The sequence below is a fragment of the Phalangium opilio genome, unplaced genomic scaffold, assembly GCF_054372755.1.
Source record: "Phalangium opilio isolate 3A_F unplaced genomic scaffold, DU_Popi_V2 ptg000070l_1, whole genome shotgun sequence".
Taxonomy (NCBI): Eukaryota; Metazoa; Arthropoda; class Arachnida; order Opiliones; family Phalangiidae; genus Phalangium; species Phalangium opilio.
The window spans coordinates 12,559,328-12,585,875 of record NW_028324182.1 but is presented as its reverse complement, the minus strand read 5'-3'; the positions used below and the strand labels follow the sequence as shown (position 1 = coordinate 12,585,875).

The 26,548-nt window shown below is 39.8% G+C and overlaps 1 protein-coding gene across 1 annotated transcript in view; it reads left to right on the top strand.

Annotated features, from left to right (window-relative positions):
• Positions 1-26,548, top strand: part of Su(var)3-3 (lysine-specific histone demethylase Su(var)3-3) — a 213,352-nt gene that overhangs the window by 168,552 nt on the left and 18,252 nt on the right. The window lies entirely within an intron of this gene.

The window sequence follows — 26,548 nt, the reverse complement described above, 5'->3', positions numbered from 1 at the left end:
AGATTTTTAAGACGAGCTATTAAACTCTTCTCCTCTCTTTTATAAAAGGCTGAGCTTTAACGTATCTCAGGAACAAATTTCCCCTCGTCACTTCTCTTCCTGCATGGTCGCGACGTTAAAAATCGCCACCATTAGATTTACAGCTTGGCCCCGTATGTTTGCTTACCGGCTTGGCGTAGGAACCTTACTAGTCGGCACGCTTGGACCAAATTGCTTTTTTTACCCTCCCTCCTCTCCTCGTTCGACCTCTCTCTCTCGCTCTCTCTTCGGACTTTTTCGGTTTTTATTTTTACTTAACGAAAAAAGCCGTTAAATTCCGTATTCCCAGTTTACTCTGGCTCTTTACTTATTTATCCGGAGAGGTCCCCCTACTCCAATCTCCCAGATTCTTATTAAAAGCGAATAAATTCTTAATATTTTCTCGGAAAAGTTTTATTTTCTTTTTGAAGGAAGCTATCTAGAGCTATATATTCCGAGTTCATTCAAGTTCCCTACCTTTGATATTAGTACATTATTAATAACTAAACGCGAACGAAATAATCTGGACCATAAAACAAACAGGTAACGTTTTTAGCGAGTTAATGAAAAGGCTTAAGTTGAATCATTTCTCCTCTGAAATGTTTACGCGATGAGTTCATTTTATATTTAGGTTGGGGCAAAGTCACTCGTAAGGGCATTGTTAAAGCTCTATTGATTATGTTATTCTTACAATGAGAATTTCTTTTTAATAATACCACGGAATTTTATATGAAAAAGATGAAAATTTCCATTCAACTTTCTTTTGCCCTGGTTCTATTTTTATCTCCGTAGTCTGTAAGAGACCAAGGGTTAGGAAATCTTTTCCAGTCGACCAGATTTTATTATTCCGTCGTTTCCCTTTTGTGTCGTCGTCAACCTCCCTCTACTTACTCTCTTTCTCCATCTACATCCATGTAAGATCCTCCTTTCGTTTTTGACGATTTCTTTTTCACTCTTGCCAATCGAAATTTTCGGACCCTGCTCTAACTGTAGGGCCCAAAAAGAAGGGGGGGGGGGCGATTCGCCACAGACTTCCGCAGCTACGTCCGAATCTACTGTTTCTCAACGCTGCACTCTCCAATACATTTTTCATCCCTAAATATCTACCGAGACGAGAGTCAAATGCTAAGCCTTTTTTTCGAACGTTGTCCCCCGTTTTGAACTGTGGTCGGTTCTCATCTTGATATGACCTATAAGTTTACTATGGATGTACTATAAGGTCTCTCTCTTCTTCGCCTCCCTTTTAAGATTATTTTTTTGGGATGGAGAGTTTTTTCCTCTGGGATGGTTTTTAAAAAAGAATCAGAGGAGGTAGTGGTGGGGTATATAAGGCTCTATGCTTTCTCCTTCTCTCTATAGAGAGAGAAAGAGAGACAGGAAAAATCCGAGCAGATTTTTAGATGCCGAACTCCGATTAACCACACTCTCGCGAAAAAAGAAAAAGAAAATAATAAAAAAAAAGTTGGAACTTCTTTTCTACGCGCGTCATTCTTTGGGGCTTCCTTCCTCGATCCGGCGCGTCGCTCCCATCCGTCAAATTGTTGAAAAACCGCGCTAACGTCACTGCCGCCAACTTGGCCCTAGATGCTCCTTTACCCTACATCAGCCATCACTGCTCGCGCTAGCACCCCGACCAAATTTTTCTTATTTCTCCTCCTAACTCAGTGGCATCGGTGGTATAGTATAGTCTGATCTTTTCTCGACCTCTCTTCTTCCTTCTCTTCCAGCATCCCCGCAGATTTCTCAAAGTTTTTGGGCTATATAGGCATTGTTTTCGGGAACGGGAATGATCTAACAATCTTGATTAAGGACGCGTTTTGTCTTTCTCCCGATGTCTCCCTCTTGTGAACCTAGAAGACCTCTGTCTCTCGTGGCAACCAATGGCGTGCCTGCGAATATCACTCAACTTATAGACTTTATTTTAGTCTGGTTTGTGATACAGTTGGGATTAAAGCTAAGCTATATAGACACTCGTGTGTCTCAGTCTGCCAATATACAAAAATCGTTTTTCCGCGTCCCCGTCTCCCAGCTGATGTTTGGTACGAAACCATCTACGATTTATAACTTCCGGTATAAATGTTCTTTATGTATATGAGCCGCTGTATATGGATTCCCCCATCGTCCCTTTTAAATATATCTCTGTCCATCGTCTATTTCGCTATCGGCTCTATGAATTGGGAACGATTTTCCAACCGATTGGTTTTGCCGTCGAAATAGAAGAAATCCTATCGGACCGATATTCTATTGAGCTGAAAAACTATTAAAATTTTCCTTATCCACAACAAAGAAGGGGAATAGAGGAATAGATAGGCTTATATAGTATAGAATCTCCGCCAGGCTAAAACGTTCTTCCTATTTTTGGAAAAACTGAAAAGCCAAGTTTTAGGAAAAACATTCGGTCGAATACCGACGGCACGCACCCAACGTAAACCACCTCACTTTCTATGGAAAGGCGATTTCTATAAAATAAACCCCCTACATTTTTCTCCATTTTTACGACGTTTTCGGATGTTCCGGCGCTTCTCAAAAGATGAAAAAAAAGTAAAAACGCCGAGGGAGGTTTGAAATCCATCCCAATTCCAGGGTACATCGCCTTCCAATCTCGGATTACCATCGTTTCTAAGTATTTTTTCGACTGTTCAAACAAAATACGGTTTAGGATTGTAGGTATTGTCCCCATAGAACATACAGAAGGGATTCCTCGGTTCCCGAGTTAGAGCGGAAAGATAGAAATTGCGTGGAATCGCCAAGAGTAGAGAGAAGACCCGTGGGTGCTTTTTCGTGGTCGAGCAAAAATCTTCCCATCTAATCCACCTTTGAAAGAAAGCTCTCATGCATAAGAAACTTGGCGTGCGACTCTCTATGCTGCGACGGGAGAAGGAAGACCCTCTCTGACTGTTCTCAAAGACTTTTTTCTTTCTTTCTTTCTCCGCATCAGTTTTTGCCTTGGCCGGGACTCGTCCGCAAAATCGTCTTTCTGTATACCGATGTATTCGCGATTTAACCGTGAATTAAGACCGGGCTTCGTTTGGGTACCGTTTTCCATATACCATAAGTCGAAACTTCTCCCTTCCCCGTATTTATCTCTCATTCAACAATCGCTCGGAGATTGAAATTTGGGGAAAACCGTGGGCTCTCGAACAATGTTTTTATTGGGTGGGACATTCTTTTGAGATAGCGCATGCAGCAGGGTGCGCTTCCGAAGTAAGTCGATCAGACGTTATCAGACGCTCTCAAATTTAAATGTTGGATGTTATACGAAGGACGAGGAAGAAAATTAACATAAGTATTAATTCCCAGTAGCGCTTTGTTAGAATGCGATTCGAATTGCGTTGGCTCTTTGAAAGATGAGTTGAAAATTAGTATAAGAAGATAAGGCGGGCGCTTGGATGGCCTTCTCCGTCCTTATCTTCGGCTTGATCTACTAAGTACTTGGAAAAATAGCCTATTGGGGACGCGAGGCGAAACGGTCCCCTCATATGAAGCGAGCGAGCGACGGTCGTGACAAGCGGTCTAGCTAACTCAAACATATTGCCAAGTCCGTGCGTGCGCGAAATATGAAGGAAGGAGATCCCGCGCGAGCGATTTCTTTTTTTTTTTTAATATTTTTTATTTTTTTCATTCTGTACTTTGGGCCCAGCAAGCTTCTTCAGTCTGTTCTCCACTCTTTTCCGTATACGCTTTGCGTTTCCCAATTTGTTACGGTTATCCATGCGAAATCTTCTTCCGAAAAAGAATCTTCTCTTTGTACCTCCATTCATTCTGCCGGGAGATTTTTCATAATCGTCGCCCCGTTATAAGTTAGGCCAGATTTTTTCCTTCAGATCCGATTCCTTTCTTTTCTTATTTCCCCATCTACGATTTATAAGATGGCGATTGAGAAAAAAAAAGGAAGGAAAGAAAGAAAGAGTGGTATATACGTTCTTCTGGCGCTGCTGAGCTTCGCACGCTACATCTGTTCAGGCATGCGAATTGAAAAGAAAAATCTTTATCTATCTAACAGCATCTCTGGCGAATGAGAAATGGGATATTTTCTAATATTACTCGGCTACTAACCGCGCGTTTATGTTAAGAAAATCCAGATTGGATCAAAGAAACATGACTAAAGATATAAAATTTTCTTGCTAAATGTGTGAAGCACGTTTTCAGTGTAGGTTTACTTTTTTTCCTTAAATTGAATAGATAAGCTTGAAAATCTTCCGTGAAAATATATCTTCCAATTGGATTTACTTTTCAGTTTGTTCAGGGAGAGTTACCAAAAATACACGGTTAATTGTACATCAGTAGTATCACTCTGAATCCGTAGAATCGCTTTGGTTCCCAAACGCAGCGTTCTGTGAGATTTTTAACCTTTAAAAAATTTATAAAAAGTTTATAATTATATTACTGAAAAACCTCTATGCCACTTTGTAGTTTTAAGTTATTGTTGTAAACTAAATTATTAATGTATAGTGTACTATAATTTAAAGTTCTAAAACAGTGAGAATTGCGCATCTAAAGTATACAATGTAATGTTTTGCCTTCTAAATGAAAATTATCTCCATCTAGAATTCTAGATTAAAGAGATTAGGAAAGTACCTCGAGAGTTCATCAAATATTTACACCGCGACCTTTTTTTTAAACAACTTTAAATCAAGATTTTTTCAAATAATGTGTATGATAATTTTCTCGCGTTTCTTACGGCGTGACAGTGAGAAATAACCGCAAAAGCTGGCCATGATTAACGTTTTTCGTTTTATCTGTTGTAAATAATCTTGAAAAAGTTCAATTAGTAAGAGCTTCTCCAGCTCCGTTTCATTACAAATTTTGTTTCTTTTTAAAAAATCATGGAACTTATAAGCTTAATTGGTTTTCCATAATGAGAGCTCGAGTCGAAAGCTTCGAGTTTACTCTCTCTAAAAGTAAAAATCGAATCGAAAGAGAGTAATTGATATAAGCCTAAACGAACTTGAAAGAAGAAGAAGAGGAAGAAAAAGCGCGTCTCTTCGACAGTCTTCCAATTAGTTTTGTGCCTCTCCTTTTTTTTAAAGAAACAAAAAATGCTAATCTACGGCGTAGTTCTTGCACACACTCTCGTCTGTTTTTTCTCGTTTTCACCAACTCGTCCGAAAATAAATTGTTCCATTCCTAGAGAAGGGAAATAAGTTTAAGAGCTAAGATGATAGATACAAATACCCAGGAGGCGTCCAGGGATTCTGCTAATTTTCTAGGGAACTAATGTTTAGTTTCAATAACTACACGACGCGATGCCGTTGGAAATTGAAGGAGCAATTGAGAAACCATATCCAGGGTACTTGGCTGACGTGCTTCATCCATGGTTCTTAAATCGCGAGGCAGCAATGTGAGTGTGCGAAAAGAGAGAAATGTTTTTTTCCGTTCTGTCTTTTGCTTTCCTCTCTTTTTCTGGGTATCGCCGTAATTAAATATGAAGCCCGCCTCGTCGCGTATAAGTCGACCGAACATTAATCAATACGAGAAAAAGCTCGGCCCCCCCTCCCACTCCCGTATACCATAGTTTGTCTCTGTAGATTTCTCCTTTTACCCTCTTCAGCTTTATCCCTCGCCTCTTATCTTATTTGTTTTATCGCGGCATCGGGAATCAAACGAAACGTACCATCCGAATGGGATGCATGGTGGTGGCATCAGCTGTAATTTTTTTTTATTATTTTTTCGCTTCTTTGCTAGCTAAAAAGTAGCTGAGATGTCGCCTTTAACACCTGCCTCATCTGCGCAGCAATTCCTATTATTTTTTTCTTTTGCGCCTTGATTCTTGGCATAAAGTAGCCAAGGGTCGAGAAATTAACGACTTGAAAATAATGGGAACCCTTATTTCTTCCACTAAATTGTTTTATTTTTTTGTTTCTCCTCGAGTCAAGTCAAGGTTAGGTTAAACTTAACTTTATTGCTCTGAGCTTTTGGGGTATTTATTGCCCCCAATGAAAGCTGAAGGGAATTTAGGCTCGGGACCCCACACTCCGACGACGACAAAAACTCAGGGACGTTTCTATTTTAAAGAACTTCAACACTAGCTCTTTGGGGAAGGGAAAAAGTTTGAAAACATTTCATTTTGAAAAACCTTTTATTATTAGACCCGGGGCGACATTTTTATTTTACTTATAACACAAAAAGAGTCGTATATTTTATATATATTTTTTTCTCTTGTTGCCGACCGACTTCGTTGTAACAGCAGTTGCTGGGACCATTTTTCCAGCCCAAAAACCTTTTTTCCTCTGTTAGGCTGACTCAATCCTAAAAAGGTCTCCTCTAGGAAGGTTCTCTCAATTTAGGAGGGTGTTATGCCGCTCTCCTACATTTTAGGGTTAATGCTGGAAACGAGGACCTCAGATAACGCTGAAACCTTCCTCAAATCGCCAACTTATAAGAGAAACCATTATAGTTGGGTAAACCATCTTGTTTTTATTGCACGGTCGAGTAAAAATACTGGGATTTGTTCTTGGATAAGTTTAAGTTCGTCCCAGTTCCGATTTTCAGCTTTTGGAAGTACTAACCCGGTTAACGTTTAGACTTTACATCGAAGTAACCTCGGACTGGTACGCGAGAGATTTTACTTATGTTCAGTGTTGTCCACTTTACTACGCGGGAGGTCCGTAGAGAAGTTAGATTGACCTTCCCTTCTGTCGTATATAAAGTCCGTGTTATTTCTCTTTTTTGTCTTGTTTACCAGGGGTTATTTTTATAACTCCCGTGGAACTGACTGTTATTGGATCGTCCCCTGTATGACGCGCCTGGAGAATCCACGGGTTAAAGCTTTTTTACAGTGAAGACAACTCAATAGGGATATTTCTCTTTCGGGAGGACACAATGATACGGCTGTTGATAAAAAGAAAAGAGGCCTTATTTCAAGCCCCCCTTGGATCAATCCCCCGTACTTCCTATTGTGTTTTTGCTTGGAAACCCACGTGCATCTCTGCAACTGGCAGAGACCCTGCTGCTACTAGAGAAGCGTATAATATGGAATTTTAGTCCAGAAACTTATCATCTCTCCCTGGTTTAGTATGATGGATCTATCCATTGTTGGTAATTAAAATTAATCGTTTATATAGTTGGCAAACCCCGCTGGAAACCCCCCCCCCCTTCCCAATTCTATGCGATATGTAACTCGAGAAGACACAATCTCCTTGCTGTTTTTAAAAACAGTCTCCGGTTTTCCTCTTGGATTTGTGGTCTCGAAATACATATATACTGGAAACTTAATTGGAATTTGAGATTTATCTTAACCCAAGTTCTAGAATTACCCGAAATCAGGAAATCTCTATGGTTTCAGCTACCCAAGAGGCATTCAATAATTCCAAGAAATGTCTTCAAGAGATTAGTTTTCAATAATTCAAAAGTGTACAGCCAATTTTCTACTCGGAAATTAGTTTAATTTTCAAGCCGTTTTAAATAACCGAAAGTATTTAGTATCATTGGAAAAGGAAGAAGCTGGGCAATGACTATCACATATTCCAAGGATTTTCCCTCGAAGATTCCTGTATTTAGAGCTAGTTGTGATTGTGATGCCTGTTTTGGTGTCCTCAGCCTTGTTAACCAATTATAAACGACTTTTAACCTTGTGGGGATCGTGCTTGGAGTCCCATAGGAAAAGTTAAAACTTCTTTGTCGTTTTATTTATGTTTTATGACAGTGGGAGCTTTAGAAATTAAGCCTGGTGTCGCCACCAAAATGAAGGTCCTGGAGCTGTTTTCTTTATAGGAAAGTTGTTAAGTAAGCCTAGAGTAAACTATTACGGTCTTATATACGAAAGTGATGGAGGAAGAGAGAGCCAACCAGCCAGCTAGTCACTCCCTTCTTTAAAACGTTATATTTTTGGGCTTTCTACGTAGCTCCCAAACACAACAAGCTTCTTTTTTTGAAGGCTGGGCCATAAAGCAATTAAAGAGAGCGAACTGAAGGCAACGACTCTCTTGGGTCGAATTAAAGGTCGGCCAACTTTCGTGCTGCTGCTATGAAGGTTGATTTCTAAAAAGGAATGAGTACAAAACTCGTCGGGTCATAAAACGCAACTTTCTTTTTTGGTCTAGCTAGTATTTTCGCCTTTTTAACCCTCGAAAATGTTACGGTGGAAGATATTACTGATTTGATCATGATGTGCAGGATGTCTTGCATTAAGAACACTAAGAACTTTCGATATCGTGTCTAGCTTTTCTTGTTATTTCGTTCCTCCCTGTCTTCTTTACGGGGTCGCGTCTTTTGTGGCATTCTATCACGAGTCGCTGGCGCTTCTTGCCCTTGGACGAATAACAGTGCCGCCACAGCTAGAGAGAGAAAGCAATCGCCTTTTCTATCTGGTTTTGAAGCTGAAAATTACGAGGAGGCTCAAAGTTGGCGGCGCTGGAGGGCGCGAGCGAGATGACCGTCGTAAATTCTCGAGTGTCCGGAAAAGAGGAACTAATTAAGGAGACGCGGTAGGCCTGAACAGTCAAGAGAGAGAGAAAAAAGTTATTTAAAGACCCAACCTTCTTCTTCCTTCCACGGCGGGGAACCCCTAAATCAATCTCTGGTTTATCGTCTATAACCGAAACAACTCCGAGTTCGTAGGAGACTGAAGGTCATCCCGTAAAATTGTCGGTTATTGATGGGCTTCTATTTTTTATCTTTTCGCCAGCTTTTCTATCCGTTTCGTTTCGCTGATCTGGAGCTGTCATATTTTATTTGATTGAGTTTTTAGTAGCCGCCTCGCGCCATCTAGAAGGCCTAATAGCGAAGAAATATCTTTGGTTTTTTGTAGGAAAAGGACAATCTTCGGATAATCCTTCGTAGTCGCTTGCTTTTTGCGGTCTTAAGAGGACTTCGCTTATGGCTTCCGTGAGCCCCTTCCCTCTTTAAAGGTTTTTCTGCCTATAGACGTCCTCGCTATCAATACCGATTTTTTTTGTTTTTTTTTGGAAGGAAAAGATCCCCAATGCTCCCAAGAGACTTAAGGAGCTTGAGAAGACGTACTATACCACTTAACATGCCCACGTGTAGGAGAACAAGTTTGAAACGAACCATAATGTACGTCATCATTCCTTCAAAGTGGTTTAGGTCAGTTGTATTACTAGGTTTGCAGTCCCTTAAATTGTAGTTGATTTCACCCACTCAATTTAATATTCATAGTTATTGTTGCTACAACGACATTCTCAGTCATATTAGTTCCACGGAATATTAGATAGTACACTTGTTTCTTAAGGGAAAAGAGGCCGGTAAGAAGCTGCGCAGCTGCTTCGATCTTATCCCTCTCCTCTTTTTCCGTTATAAGGCTCGGGTATATAGCTACTACATTTCAGCTTCTTCCGTAGCTGCGCGAATACGAAATGTACAGTACGTTTGTGCTCCTCGATTCCCTTCTCTTCTCTCTCTTGGCTCTTTGCAACCTTTCCCGTTTCACGGTCCGTCGAAGCGGCGACCGATTGACCTTCCGTTCGCGACCCTCCGTTCCTTTTCCCTACACTCCCAACGGTCCTACGCGCAGTATACCAACACCACACAACTGAAAGTCCCTCTCGTACTCTCTTCCAAAACCACCACCATGTACATATAGCCTATGGATTCGTTTAAAAGTTACGGGGCGAAACCGATAAGTTTTAACCACGCGTGCTTTGGCGCTCTCTACTCGGCGCTTGACGCTTGTCTTTCTCGATGTTTGGTCCCGCCAGAGTGTCATTGACGTATCTTTCTCGCCTCCTCCCGGAAAGGCTTAAAATAAACCTTTTTTCCCTTGACCACAATTACCTAAATGACACGTACAAGAGCCATTTTTTTTGTTCACAGGACCTATTCGTCTATAAGAGGGAAAAAATTCGCTAAGCCTAACCTTGTTCTTTTTCTCTCTCGCTCGATCTTGGAGAGAGAGAAGAAAAGGGCGATATATTTCCTCCTTTCTTTTTATGATTCGTATTTGATGCGGTAACGGCCGGTGTCCTTCGTCACGAGCCACGAGGGGACTCAAAGGTCATTTCGAGAAGGGGAGGAGAGAGAGTAAAAGAAATGCTCCCTTGGCCGGCAATGATGTCCGATTCATCTTATTAGCCCCATTTTTCACGCCTACGGTCAATACCGTGTCAGTGACCATCTTTTTACTGTCCGAATAAGTTATTCGAGCTTGAAGATGACCCTTCCTTTCTATAACCCTGCATGTCCCTAACCGCGCGCTTTCTCTTTAGTCTTAACCCTCTTCTCCTGCTCTGACCAAGGCCCATTTTGGTTGAAGATGGAAGAGTACAGCGCGAGAATTGTCTATATATACAGAGCGTGACCCACAATCCCAGTATTCTTGATATTGCTCTTTTCATTACGGAATTATTGGGGACCCTTAATGTACCGCAATCCATTTTCAGGGTTTAATCTTTTGCCCTCGAAATTGATTTCCGGGAATAAGAACAAAGTTTTTTTTATTTTTTTTCGTCATTACAAATGAGAAATCTCCGGTAATATTTCGTCCGGGATATTGATTGAATTAATTAAATAAAATACCAGAGGGCAAGAATAATAGAAGATGTATACGCACTGTCCCACAAAAATAAATTTTCGTTTACTTTATATCTAGGTTGGGATTAAATTTTGAGTAGTCCATTATTTTTGACTGTGCAATGAAATATATTTAAATAACATAGATCGTCATCGTTGTAACTTCTGCGAGGAAATAGTCACCTTAGAGAGACACCTCTTTCAACTTAATCCTTTTGTTTTTGTTTCAACCTTTTTGCAAATTTTCTTCGATACTCTCTTTCTTTTCCTCTAAATCCGACTTCAGTTTTAAATCCTATTCGTTTTTGCTATATTATTTGTGATATTTTTAGAGAGGCAGTGAGCGAGCGCTAGTCTAACGGAGTTCTTTTCGCGTAAAAAATCCTCTTTTCTAGTTTTCTCTGAAAGCTTGTCGAAATCCCCTTCTCTTCTTATATTTTTATACGTTCCAGAGAATATTTGATTTCGTTTCTATCGTATACTTCTATACTCTGCCCGAAAAAGTTAGATTTCTAGCGACAAAAATAGGCTTTTTCTTCATCTTCTTCTTCTTCTTTTTCTAAACCCCTTTGGCTTTTATTCCGAAAGGAGGGTACGTTTTTCTGTGACTTTCGCTTTGGTGCGGCAGCCATGTTGACCTCCATTATTGGGCCTGCAGCCCTTGGGCCCGTGCCCGAGAGCCGCCCGCACCACGCCGTTTCTAGGATTTATTTTTTTCCTCATTTTTTTCTGGCTGGTCTTGCTGTGCTTTTTTCCCCAGCTAGGTTTTTCAGATCCTCTCATGCACCTTTTTGCCAACATAACGGGAAATGAAAAATATAGTTTTCTTCGTCTATGCAGTACTCGGGTCTCTAGCTCTTTATGTACATAACTAGAAAGCGGTGGGATTGGACACAGTTTTTTTTAAAAAAGGTCTGTCAATTTGTATTACATAAAATTCTTGGAATAGGAAGCCGCTTTAACCCTTTTTAAGTAATCTCGCCTATTCTACTGGGAAAAAATAGATTTGGTATAAGTATTAAACATGTGCGCATTACAAAATGTTTATGAAAGTTGTATGTATTTCTTTTTAAAGCCATGTAGTCCGAACTCAACTTCACAAATATAGGCTAATATATTCGTATACTTGGAAGTTTATAAGAAAATCATGACTACTACTATTTTTTTCTTCGTAGAAAATCCCTCTTTGTACTTTTTTTCTTGGGTAAAGGGTTTTTTATTTGTTCTTATATATACCTTTTTTATATACAATTCGAAATGCTCTTTTTTTTTTAAAGAAAAAGCGAGTCACTCTGTACTTTGTAACAGTTTTCAAACTTCACTCTGACTCTTTCTTGTTTCTTTCGTCAAGAAGAAACTTTAAAATCTTTTCTAGTTCTTGAAATTGAAAGAAAATAAAAAGAAAAATGTGGTGAATGTAGTGTTATAAGCGATTTTCTATGCTTACTCCCAAAGTAAGAAACTAGTTTATATATTCCCCTCTTATGGTTTCGTGTCGCTGCAGGAATAAATACAGCTAAGAGGAATCAATGTGCATGCATGGGCTCCGTTTTCTTGACGTATATCTATTGACGGATTTTGTTTGAAGAGCTGGACCAATCATTATGTGTAACCAGTGAATTTTACCTCTCGAATAATCCAGCTCGTAGAAATTAACATTGGTGATATTTGGGCGCAATGCTTCCTGGTAGCTTTATGTATTCCTTGTCGCATTAATATTTAGGTTTGGAAGTTTTAAAACCCTATGGGGTTTGTATATTGTAGAAGTTGAATAATATTTGGAAATTTCGAACGTATCTGGATAATACTTAAGACAATAGAAATCTATAGCATCCCCCCCCCCTGGAGCATCGCTCGATTATTCTACCTGGCGATGTTAATTGTTTATGGATCGCACGAGCTCGCCTTTACTCTTGTTTTGTGTGTGAGTGTGTGTATCGGAGAAGCCCTTCGATGGTCAAATGGTTCTGGAGTTGGAAGTTAAACCAAGCTATCTGAATGGTGGGCGTTTCCAGTTTGGAATTAAGGCCTAGCGTTAGATACTATAGCTTGTGTGTGTGTTTCTCTCTCTCGCTCTCTGCAGCCTGGGTATGTAAATGGCTTCCATCTATTAAGAGGGATGTCAAAGTCATTGAAATCCAACGCAGCAGTTTCCTTTTGTACGTGAGAGCGAGAGCTTTCCTCCATAGAGTATGGATGCTAGGTAAAATCCACTTCAAAATGGGTATAGAGGTTTGGGTAGGTATAGAGAAGAGAATGGGACGGCGAATGAATATCGTTGCCCCATTAGATTCAAAGGGAACACCGCGAGTATCTCCCCAATTGTGTTTTATCCCTCCCATACATGTCTGATTATACGCGTGTACAGTGTGGAGTAGATCACAACAACTGCGTGCCGACCTGGAAGAAATCGGTGTGGTAAATTGCAGACCTATGAAAATGTTTTGGTTGAATTCGAAATTGTCAAACGAGACTCCTTTGATTTAAATGAGTAATTACAGATAGACAACGCTTAAACGTTGGCTCTAAACTTGGGCCTTTGCCTTTTATTGTTAATAATCTCATGTTACCAATGACGAGGTATTCATCGAGAAACCACTCTTCAAGGGAATCGTACATCTAAAGTGATTGTAGGGATACAATGAGGGATAATCTTATATATTTATTGTGTCAGAAGTAATGTTAATTGATGACTATTAGTGAAATGAAAGGCGCCTTTCTTATTTTAAATTTTACACCGATTCTTATTTCCATGCAGAATGAATGAGTATCTGTATGTATGATCTCTACCACATTTTACACCCTACTCGTATAGAACTTTTGAACAATTCTAAAGTCTCCTCTATATGGATCAGGGTGTTTTCGACGTTATAACGGTGATTAGCTTGTTTACCCCTTAAAAGTCCCTTTCTATGTAAGCTTCATTTTAACTGGCTGGCAATTATTATAAATTTATGGCAAAATGCCTTTCGTCATATCCCGCTGTTTTCCTAGATCCATTTTGTTATAACAAAAGGCGAGAGATGAGAATTTCTCTACGTATACTTTATAGAAAAGATGAGGAAGATGAAAGCGCGCTGCACTCACTCCCTTATATTTGGGATAAGCCCCGAATATGTAAAAATTATCCATTGAATATTAAGTAGTGTCACTGTGGAACATACGTTGGCCTTAAATATCTTTGAACTAAATTATTTCCCGGTGGAATTAAACGCATTCTTGTGAAAGAGGGACGTATTTTAGAGATAGAGATAGTTTGGTGGTACTCTGTTAAGGCCTAGTTTCGGGGGCCTTCTCAAAAGACTCTATGCATTGGGCCTTGGTTGGGTCTTTATCTTCGTTAAGATTAAAGAGGCTTTTCGTAGTTTACTCATTCTTAAAGGTTTGTTTACCTTTTAAAAGGGGGTCGCGTCACCACACCGTTCGCTTCTCGAGCTTTTGCGAAGAAGTTTAATACCCAAAGCTTAAGGCTGCTAAACTCTCGTTTTAAAGGTAAAGGTCTAGGCTCTAGAGTTTCCAGGGGAAGGAGAAGATGAAAAAAAAAAATTCTTTATTTTTTAAAGAGAAAAGAGAAAGCTCGGCTGAGAAAAATTGATGAGCTTAATCCATCACTCCGTTTCATAAAGATAAAAACAAACTTTTTTTTACTGTTTTCATTTTTGTTCGAACAAAAATGGGGTGAGAGTTCTTGGGTTTCTTCTATAGTATGGGGTGAAAGTTAGATAATAAAGAATATAAATAAATATACTCCTCTAATCCGTATTAGGAATGTTACATAAGAGGCAGGAAGTTTTCTTCTTTCTCTCTCTCGCGAATGTTTCATTTTAGACAATTTTTTTCGTTATTGATGGGACATTTTAAGTTTAAACCTTAAAAGAGATTTTGCGATGTTTTGACGTGAACATTTATGGCTGGGTGCAGTTGGAAAATAATTCTTTCAACCAACCACATACGCTTGCGCTATTAGTTCTTATAATTTTATAATTTAAACCTAGTTTTAATCACAATTATTTTTGTTTCATTACAGGTAAGAACAATTTCTTCATTTGTCTTTAATTGCCTTCTGTGCAATTTTCCCTGAAAATACGAAGCATTTCGTATATACGTACAGCTGATAAAGGTAACTGTTTGAAACAGTCAATTACATATCGTTATTTTAAACCAATAAAGGAAATTCCGCTTTCGTCTTGTTTAAAATAAGTGAAATAGGCTTTATTTTCGAAGCCCCGAACTTCAAAATAAGACTTTTGCTTTTACTTCGGGGTGGGATTTTATATTTTTCAAAATGCAGCGAGCGGTACGTGAACTTATTAGGTCCCCTTTTATATATATAAACATATTTTGCACCATGCATCTTTCTGTTCTATGGGGAATGTCATCTCATCTTCTCATCTCATCCCTCCTCGCTTATTTCATCTCCTGTGAAAAATCCCGCAAACAGACACTCCGACAGTTTTTGACAAAATTCTCTTAGGGTCGTACCCTCTTCACCATACAGCATCCCCTGTTAAATTAAACGGTTGTATTTTGTACTTTACGCGTAGAATTTTAAAAGACACTAGACGGGGGAACGCGAAGAAGAGTGTGGTGTAAAAATAATCCCGGTACTTTTCGTACGAGGGCCGGAAAAAAGGAATTCCATTTTCTTTTAATATAATAGAAACGGAAGAGAGAGAGAGTGAGGAGAAGGATAGGGCAAAGAAGACTCTTATAAAATCGAAGAAAAAGAAGAAAGAAGCGGCTATATAGCTCGTGCACTAGCTCTATTTCGCCGGGGAGCAATTTTCCGCCCCCCTAAAGCCAGACAATGATATCCATTTCGCGCGGTTTAACCGCCACGCGTCCCGACAGCACGCGCTATCCTCCAAATGATGACGTTTCAGTCTTCTCTCCCGCAACGCGAGATTCTTCCTTCTCCTCTCTCTCTCTTTTCCTCCTCCTCATCTTGGGCTTCCCGCTCTCCCGCCATCCCAACATCTCTCTCATTCTCGCGCGCGCGTTGCTTCTCTCTCTCCTTCTGATGTACGACTTTATCCTATAGAAGAGAACACAAGCTCGAGCGTGAGAGAGAGAGAGGGGAAACAGACATTTGGCGCGTTAAGCGGCCGATATGTATGCCTTGGCTCGTCCGAATACTTATTAATACGTAACAGACGCTTCAATGCTGGCCAAAGTCCTCGGCCGTGTGTGTGTGTGTATGCCTTTTATAACCGAACCAAGCGAGCTTAGCCCGACGGGTTTTCAAATGGCGTAATATCTATTCGACTTGTCGCCGCTCGCCGCGCTAGACCCCAGCACTATTCCTAATATATAAGCTTTAGTCTATATCAATTCCCTTTAGGAAATATATCCGTGAAGCTAGACCGAGGCTTAGCAATTCCGAGGGACAAAATTTATTTATTTCTCTCAAGAATATTTAACGGATCCCTTGAAAAATGACTCGTTTAATAATCCACCTACGGAATTTTGAACTATAAGATTGAGAGTCATTATTTTGCCATCAATTTTCATGGGTATTTGAATATATTCATACTAGAATCGTATACTAGGACGAGGAAAACGCTGCGGCCCGCTTTTAATGCGAATATATAAACGTGGTGGTGGAATTCGAGCATTCCTCTCCCACTCTCTGTCCTCTTTTCTCTCTTCGCCAGCTAGCTAGCCAGTCAGATAGCCCGCCGGTATTGGGAATTCACTCGACACAGCAAGCTTGGAATTCTCTCTTTTCCACTAGCTACTATAACCTTACCCTCCTATTCTGTCCCGAAACTATTTGGTACTAGCATCCTCTCTCTCTCTCTCTCTCTCTCTCTCTCTCTCTCTCTCTCTCTCTCTCTCTCTCTCTCTCTCTCTCTCTCTCTCTTCCCCATCTTCCTTTCACGTATCCCTGGTATCAAGAATAGCCTGGCGGCGGCTTCTCCTCCTTCCTACATCACCCCCCCCCGCCTACTCCTCAAATGAAGAGTTAGGTCGCTAGACTAATTAGAGAACTTCTCTCTAGCCCGAGCTCAGTTTCTAAGAACCCAGGGGTTAAGGCTAGCTGGGATTGTATTCTAGTAAGGTGGAAGACGACTCAGTCGAGAATGGCAACTACCATTCCAGCCTCCTCTTCCAAGCCTCTAGCGCTTCTCTTTCCTTCGTGTATTTGTCGCGATTTCCAACCCTTCCCCTTCTACGCTACGTACTGTTCTTTCTGGGATTGTGTGTCTTCGATTTCTCGTTCCTTCCTTTTTATTTTTTAATGGAAGAGACGAATTCACATTGTAGACTAGTGTTTTGTAATCCATTAAGAAACAGTTAATGAAGTCAAAAGCTGAAGGTTTGCGACAAAGTTGGAGGGTTTTTTTAGCTGACTCGGGTTGTCCCGTATTCTTTCAGTGTTGGCGAACACTTTTCAGTCCTTTGGATGGAGAAGGGATGAAAAGAGGATGAAGTTTAGCTAGAAAAGGGCGGGAGGGGTGAGGGAGTTTTACGGTTTAACAAATTGGGTTATTCGAATGAAAGGCTACTCTGAAAAGTAATTTCTACGCTAGCTATTTTTTATTCTACTTTTCTCCCTTTTCTTTACGTTTTGTTACCGGGGATCGCAGGGAGTTCCTACTGTTAAAGAGTCGGACGATGTGTAGGATTCCAGAGGGCGTTTTTTCGTCGAAATGGACGGTATTTTTGTGGAAGACCATCTTATTGCGTTCTAGAACAGAATATTATTTTCCTAAGCCTTTTTCTCTTCTGTAATTCTTTCTTTTCCTCTTTTGTTATCGTCTCGCGTATTTCTTCCCTTGATCAACGCTGTCTGTTATTTATTTATTTTCTTCTCGGGACGTATCTTCTCTACACGCTGAGTGCATCCTCTATTATATAAAAAGAGATACTAACTTGTTTTTCCATCGCGAGTATCGACCAAACGAATTAACGCTCCCCCGTTGTTTCTTAAGGCGAATTATTTTTGGCTTCGTCCTAAGCCTTGGACTCTGGTTAACTCTGAAGTTAAACCTAAGCGGCACGGACAACCCGAAAGATAAATAGAAAATAGGTCTAATAGAATATACCAGAAAATACGCCTGTAGAAGTGTTCCAACCGCTACGCTTCGGTATTCGGGGGAAAAGCTCGTCTCCAGGGACGCGACCTTATTCCGTTGTTTTCACTATACCGCCTTGTATTTTTCCCCGATATAATTCGTGCTGTTGAACGCGAATATTTACGTAATACTCTTTGCCGGTAAAATAAAACAAAAATAGAGTACGTTGTTTATAAATGAATAATTTAATAAATATAAGGGTAAATAATGGTTTCTTGGTTAACAATATTCGGTTTTAAATATGAGAGTTGAAATAATGTAATGGACTTAATTAAGAATTTGTCTAGGGCACGAAATATTTGTCAAATTATTCAGATCGTTGTTCGTTAGTATATTTAAAGATACGCGTAACACGCATTTATAATTGAGCCTAAAAACTCTCCAGATTAATTAAATAATTAAAGCACTCTGCATGCGTGGTTTTAAAATATTTCACAGCGTTGAATATAAAGCTCGGGAGATTTCGTGATGTGATATTAACCGGCAAAATTAATTCCCCTTATACTCAAAATCCCGTAGGATATGTTCTCTAATATTATACGCTTCCATAGGAATTTGAAATTGGGAGTATATAGATAGACCTTCTCTTTCGAAACGGCTATATAACGGGAACTAGCTCGCTCGTTAAAAGTTTAATAACTTCTCTCTGGCGCGTTTCTATTCAAATATATGGCGGGAATAACTTTGACTTTAACGCCAAATGGGCCTAGGCCTAGGAGGAGGAAGATGTGGTGCTGGTTTATCTCTGTACAACCTTATATTAATCCCGTCGTGTTCGTATACATCTAATTTTGATTTCTCCCATGGTGACACGGTGATGTATCCCTGAGTTTTGGCCTCACGCTGCGACAGAAATTTTTGAAAACCTTCCTAGCTCCTATTTCCGCTTCCATCTTTCCACTTATTGTAACGACCTGGACTTTAAATCGTAAATTAACCGTTTTTAATTTCACAGTCGTTAAGAACGCGGCTCGTCCTAATATTTTGGGCGGTTTGGAAGGTCAAATAGAGAGCGAGAGAGCAAGGCTTAGCGCCAGGGAACGGATAAATGTCTCGGAAATGGACGATAATTCTCCGCACGTGGTCGCTTGACTCGGACAGTTAACTGGCAAGGGCTAACGAAGCCCCTTTCGATTAATTATATCGTGCTCGGTAAATATCATGGAGAAAGGGACTTTCAAGCTACTATACTATGGCTTCTCTCGCATTCTCCCTCCCTCCCTCTCTCTCTTCAACTCAGAGTTGCGTGACGTCATGAAGACATTTTCTCTTCGAGCGAATGTACTAAACTGTGCGAGTTAAGTTGAGGAATATAGAGAAAGGGTATTTGAAGCTAGTTGGGCGGACTACATTCTGTTCTAGGGTTTATAATGAATAAGGTTACTGTAAGGAACGTTGCGTAAACGACCCCTAAAGTTAGCCTTCTACTATATTAATCGATCTATTACGTATACAGATCTCTTATCACGCTTTTGGTAATCTCCAGTCCTTTCACTCCTCCCCTCTGAAGGTAATTATAATTATTACCCAAAGCTAGCCCAAGAGGTTTGTGGGGGGAAATGTACCCCACGTGCACAAACGTATATGTGCATGCGTTTTCTAAAAATCTATAAAAGGCATCACATCACATCACGTTGTCGCGTTTATAGATTTTGTAAGGTGCATTTTTCTATCTAAACGGGTGAAGGGTGATGGGGGTAACGGTTCCTTTGGGAACTATTAGTTTTCGGAAGAATAAGTATAAACCTCCCCGACCATTATCGCTAAATTTCAGTGATTTTTATAGAGGGACCCCGGTGTTAATTTTTAATTGCCTTTCTCCGCTTTTAAACTTGGCAAAAATCTCCCAAGAGGTACGACGTACGTTGGAATAATTGTTTGAATAGTAGACACACACTCTAATTAATCGAAAAATTCTTCCCTCATTTATTTCTTTTACCGGTCCTCTTTAAATTTTCGGGAAAACCGAATCTCGTTTCTCTCCCTCGTGGCAAAGAAGTAAAGACCATATATTTTTATTCGTAAGGAGTGAGAGAGAGCCAGAGTTACTTAAATATAAGTTCCCGAATCTGGGCCGAGTTAGATAAACACTCGGTTTGATTTGGAAAGACTAGGGGTGAAAATTAATAATCCTAAAATCGCGCGAGAGTGTCTTCCTTTTTACTCAAATTTCTTGAGATATCTTATATACGACCATTTTCAAGCTTTCCTAATCTTTCTTTGAAAAGTTTTAAAGAGTTTCTAATTTCTTATCGTTTGGCGACACGCTTTTCCTAGAAGATTCTAATTTTTTATTTCTTCTAAGTTTATAAGAATGATTTGAAAATTATTCAACTAAATTACTTTAGAATGGGGATTTATTGGTGAGAGTTAGCTCTCGCAGTGGCAATTGCAAAAAAACCCATGAAGTTTTATCTTCTTAGACCAATTCTGTTCCAGACTTCTCATAATAGTAAGACCAAGGCTTAAGTAATTCAAACTTGGGAGTTCCACGTTATGCCATATGGTTATTGAAGACTGTTGACCTTTTGAATAAAGGATGATAAACATCCTGTTATAATTCCTCTCTCGAGAATAGGCGATTCGATCGAATGAAGCCAACGAGTGTCTTTATAATAAATAGGTCGTCTTTATCGGGGAATTCTGTAGTATAGTATTTTGTTCTCGATGCTCTCCGCTGAAAGATGTCGGTGCAAAAGAAAAGCCAGAATAAGAGCCAGGGACGATCCCGTGGGATTAGCCTCTCCGCTCTCCGTGGCTTTTAGTGCATGCTCAACTATGATGTGGCCCAACTTTCCCAAATTACCGGCAACCCTTTCCATTCCTTCATCTTCCCTGGGCCTTATCCTCCTTGCTTCTTTCGATGTTTTCTTTGGAGCATTTGGAACAAGATTCTAGTCTTTTTTTTTTTCACCGCGCATCTTTCGCCGGCATTTCTCTCGAGATTTCAGAATGGTATCTTATAGTCGTTTGCAACCTTCGATAGGACAGTATTCCCCGAATGAAAGACGCGTTCACCTCCTCAAACTAACATTGCAATCAAGAGTTACTAGTCCCTTTTGTTTATCTCCCTTTCTTCTCGCGCCGAAACCATTTTAAAAACAAAAACAAAATGAAATAAAAGAGGTAAAAAAATGTTTTGCTCTTAAAATATGCGCGCGTTCCATTTCCTTTCTCTTTTAAATTTCGTTAAGTCCGATATCTTAAGGCTTAGCTTTCTCGAATTTCGTTTTCACTGCGCGCTTCGCAAAGAAAGCTTGAATTATTAAGCTTCTTGTTTAATTTGAAGCTTTCAAAGCGGAGTGCTTATGCTCCGCCCTTAAGTATTATAATCTCTAAGACTAAAAGGCTTTCGCGATGCAAGACCAAGACCTAAGCCGTAAACGGAGTGAGTGAGCGAGTGAGAGAGAGAGGAAGAGAAAAGTATTTTGAAGGAGTAGCATGCGAAGCTGGCCGCTCCGATAACTATGTAAATTAGTTCGAAGGACTTTAATCTGCGCTAATGTTTGTGTTCGCCTTTTAGTGGCTAGTATAGCGTTCCATCAAGCTAATGGTCTAATTCTCACTCACTCACTCTCTCTCTCTTTCGGTGATGGTAGGAGTGTCCTTCTCCCTCTGCCATTCTCTCCAATCATCCCTTTCCTTTCTCTCTCTCTCTTTGCTTGCTTAAAAAATAAAAAGGTCTCCATCCTAAATTACTTTGTTTACGGAGAGCGAGTCCGGCAAAGTCCTAGTAGACTTCATCGCATCTAGGCCTTTTCCTATCTCTTATTTAGTAAATTCGCTTTAAAAGCTTGGCCGAAAGGGGGAACCGTATATAAGTAAAACCTTATAGATTCGCTACACTTCCCCCAAACTTAATAGGAAACTAATTTCCTGCTACGAGTATTCCCTCTCTTGGATATAACCCTGGATTAAACTTATTGGGAGCGTGTGAGGTACGAGGGAGGGGGGGATTCTTTGGAAATTGACCGAAATGATTAGGCGACAGTTCTCCAGGCTCGTTAGAGAAGTCGAGGCCGTCGGAGGGTGGTCCCTTTGCCTTCACGTTCCTTAGCCATTTCCGGTAGGATGCCAAAGCAACTACGGCTAGCTAGCTATCCCTTTAACTTATAGTTAATGGTCCGCGATTCAATTTGGGCGCCCGGCCGCGCGCGCGTTTCGCCTGAGCTTTGACTCACGGAATATATTATGCAAATACGCCTTGTTCTCGCCATTAATATTCTTATCTGACTAACCTAATAATATTTTAGAGTCTGCACGCGTTAGCCAATGTCCTCTATACGAAGGTACATCAAACTGAGAAAGCTAGCTAGATAAATTAGAGGAAATCCTTTGTTGAGGCTTTCTTCTATGAAATCAAAATTAAACAAACTTGGATGTTAATAAACATAAAGGTTTAGTTCATTTCGAATAGAAGCGCAGTTAGCAATCTCTTAAGCTAGATTTTAAACTGGTCCTAATTATTATATAACGATATACATGTAGCGAGAAATTCAAAATATAAATTATATTAGGCTTAGTTCTGTTGTGAAACCCCTGGATGGTGACTGCTCCCTGAACACTGATGTGTTGCAAGTTAAACATTTCTACAGGGAGCTTACAAAAATAATAATGGAATTCCTTTTTCCAACGGAATTAGATTAAAAGCAAAACACCATATATTAAATTAAAATGACTACATTATTCTAACCCTTGTTCTACGATTTAAATATATAACCTTAATTGTATAAAATCCCCATGGGGGAAACGTCCAGCCCTGTCTGTTTATAATAATATTTTATCTAAGGTATAGCAGCTCGCTTATTTTTCTTTATGGTCGTGAATATTGAATACGTATTTGTGTGATTATAAATAGTCCCCATGGAGACAAAAACAAAACATCACATAGCCGGTGCCGCGTGTTAGGGAGAAGCTAACAGTCATCTATTCGAGGCCGTCTGGTGAAACTCTGTTAAGCCTAAAAAAAAAGATCATCAACGAGCCTGCACGCCTGTATTGTATATAGGAAGTAGGGTTGGCTTTTGATATCAGGGGCACTTACAACAGATTAAGAGGCGGTTGGGAAATACGCTTTTCCCCTCACTCACGCTAGCCATATAACGAATTAGATTTTGTTTTCATGCTACTACCCATTAACTTAGTTATGGAGTTTGCTTTTTTCCCAGCACGACGCAAACGTACTGCCGGAAAGAGTCAACTGCATGACTCCCGTCGAAAAGTGGTGGTATAAAGACGTCTATTGAATTTGACAGCTATCTTTATAATATTTCTACCTAAGCCTTGGTAGGGTTGCTATTGCAAACTTAACTTGTCGATACCTCGATTCACCCCGCTTATCAACTCTTCGAACGGAAGCCTAATATTCAAGCGCAAACCTACAAAGTAAAAAGTAGGCTTAAGTATAAGGGAGGGTTGGTATAATTTCCTGTTCGTTTGGCCTATAACTGTGCGCTGTATCCTGTGAACTTCTTAGAAAAACATTATTATAAAGATTTTAATAGATTTTTTTATTCATCATGAAGTCTTTCATTAATATTTGAATTAGACAATGGAGTTACAAGTTGAGATATTTCTTGGAAATAATTTGTTTAGCTCGCTCTACGCATCGCTTTAAAAGCGTATCTTCTATAAATAAGCTCTTTGAGAGATTAAAAATGCTTTTAAAACAACGTCAGCGAACAATTTTATACGGAGAAGCTATCTCTACAAGAGCCTGGAGAATACGCGCAACCAACTTTTGACCAAGATAAATAACCTGGCGGCTTTTATAAATAACTTACCTTTTCTTGAAGTTTTACGTTTAGCCGCGGGAACTTCTTTGAAGGGTGGGAAAATAGAGGCAGGTATGTTTTGGTTTGACTTTGGTGCACTAGAAAAAGCTCCATCTAATTCAGCCGTGTACCAAATAAAATAAGAAGACAAGGATAATCTCTCAAAAGCTTTATGGAGAAAACTATTTTAAGCTGATGGTGTATACTGCTCTCTTTTAAATCCTCTTTGTTGCCTTCAGAGGGTCAATCCGCGCGTACAGTAAGCATTAGAACGAATTTACTAACTTCTTCCATTAATATTGAACGGATATTTAGTTGTAAATGCCATTCAAGTATAGACGTTATTGAATTCTGTAGAAGTGCAAGTTGAGCCATCGACACGTAGTAAGTACCTCTTGTCCTACTGACCCCACTATGGACGAATAGTTGTCACTACTTGTACTTTCCAAACAGATAATCATTATTCTAGGCTTCATGCACTATCGTACATTTTTGTTGCAGTAAATAAATACATTCTTGGCGTTAGTTGAAAAAGATGGACCATTTTTTAAGATATCGAGGTATTTTGATTGGGCTTGTATTTTAGGGCGGAAAATAGCAACCAAGCTTGACCAAGACAACATCAATCTCAAGACCCCTAAGGAGTGCGTTTTTTTTAGTATGGATAATCCTGTCTTGCTTAGTTCTTAGGAGGGTTAATGGTACTATCCACCCTCCCCCCCCTAGCTAAAAAATCTCCGATTACTTGTTTTGAGATCGGTTGAACTATACTTATTTTTAGTGAAGAGAGTATACCGAAGCCAAAGGTACCCTTCGTTAGTTTATGTCCAGACTAAGAGGTTTCAGCTTTGGTATTCTCTCGAGGTTAAAAATACTTTAAACAGTTAGTTACAGTGTAAGGATGAACCTAATTTGTCATCGGTATTAACCATTAACTATAGCGTAACTCGGATCCTTACCGAGGCTGTACGCGAGTGTATAGATTTTTCTTGATCGAGGAGAAAAACTATTTTATAAATGACTCTGCCTCTGAACGGTTTTTGTAGGGATTATGGTGCCGGGGAAGGAGCTTGGCGAGATATCTTCGGGGTTGATCTAGGCCAAGATGTCTCTGTTCTAAAAGTTAATGAAGATGCATCTTAGAAAATGGAAATTTAGTGTCCCCCCGCTCGGTTTCGCTTCGTTAAAGGTCGCAACGCTCGGATTTTCCGTATTTTCCCTTCATTTACATCGAGGAATTCTTCTGGAGCTTATAAACCGGCCCCAGCTGCGCAGGCCCATCTTCTCCGAAAGCTCTTTGTCTTTTCCGTCTCATGGCTCTCGAGAAATTGCGCCTTTCTCTCAGGGTTTGAAGACTTTAAAACTCTGTCCTCGCGTATATATTTTGAAAGGTATAAGAGGATCAATCACGGACTCGGAGAGCTCGCCCTCCTTCCGCCAAATTCACCCAAAATTGTTTGTCACAAAGAGGCCGTTTTAAATTGAAAACGGTTGCTTGATTTTCGACCCCTCCTGTCCTCTCCCGTGCTATGCTTAACCGCGAAACTCCCGCTTGACACTTGACAAAGACCTAAATTTAGAAATTAAAAGACTTTGTGGTTTATTTTTAATCCAATATCCAAAATAATTTCATAAACACGCACTGTGCGGAAGATATCAGGCCAGCGTTAGTGTTGTCTGGAGGTAAAATTAGTAGAATAATCAAGACCCTTCGCGGAAGCGTTTATTTTTAATGAGAAGTTAACTTTAATTTCACCAAGTCGTCGTATTTTATTACTCGGACATACGAAAAGTATATGATTTTAATCAATCTCACCGTAAAGATGTTCATTTGGTTTATACGTTATTAATTTGCGCAGTAATTAATTTTTCATTTTGTGTATACCGAGTTACACTTTAGTTTCGTCTCATATTCGTAATAGTCATAATTCTCTTTCTTTTAAATAACACGTTGCAGTTTAGACAAACACCGTAATTAAAGGACGTTTATAGAAGGCCATCAAAATTATACAATTTAGGCTTAACAATCCAATATTTCCGGCGTTTATATAACATAACCACCGCAGTCGCATTTAAGGTTTACGTTACGGTGCAAGAATTTATTCGGTCATCCCTTGAATATTTCGTTTGGCATTATCATTCCTCTGTTGATATCTTAGTAAAAATAGGTCTTCACAATTTGAATTTGATATTATGGGGAAAAGTTGAATTTATTCTGGATTACTCAAAGCCCCTAGTATAGAATGAAGGCCTAACAGACGCTGCTGCTTCCCAGACTTAATTATAACACCATCTTTCTTTTTCGGTTTGTTTGCTTTCGCGGTTTCGCGCTCTTCCAACGCTAGCCAGTTGCACACGCGCCATGGTCGTCCAAATTTTCGTGTCATTCGGCGGTAGTGTGGTGTAGCGAGGGCACGCAGTCTCTACCCGTAATTATTGCAATAATGGAACGAAAAGACGCTCCAGTAGTTTTCCGACGTGTTCCCCCCTCTTTTCTGGAAAGGACTCCTTTTAATTGCTGATGTTGCAAATTCCCGGAAAATCAACCTAGAACGCGCGGTGTGCATTCATCCCACCCTCTCTATCTCTGGCGTGGACTGGCTTGCTTGCAAATGTAATTTTAATTTTTTTTATTTTTCGGGCATGCATTGGTCTTCCACCGCACTTTCGAAACAAAATACACGCTAGACTGAAGCCGGTAATAACGTTTTAATTATCGCAGGTAATAAATAGTGGGGGAACACCGGTATGCGATCAACCACACGAAACATTGTAGGCCTAATATCGTTCGATATTGCAGGAAAGTTTTGTTGGAGAGTTTTGCGATACATTTTTCATCGCTACTTGGATTACAGAATTTCTTCCCCTTAAATATGGACTTATTGTAAACCTTTTTGTTAAACGTTAAGGGAGACATCGAGCGTATGATTGGCTCAGTGTAAGTGGTTTAGGTTGTGAAGTTTTCGCTCACCGCTGCATTTAGTGATCCGCTTAAAAGTTACCCGAAAGTATAAAGCCAATTTTTTGCTGAGATTTCTAATAAATTGTGTGGTGTATCATGATTTTCAACTCTTGGTAGACGTGTCCTTCATAATATCAAAAATATATAGAAATTTCTATTAATGTTTGACAATAGTTGTATGGGCTTTGGGTTTCGTTGTCCTTTTCGAATCGAACACGCGCATGCGTGGAAGAGTTTGCGCCCCAAGT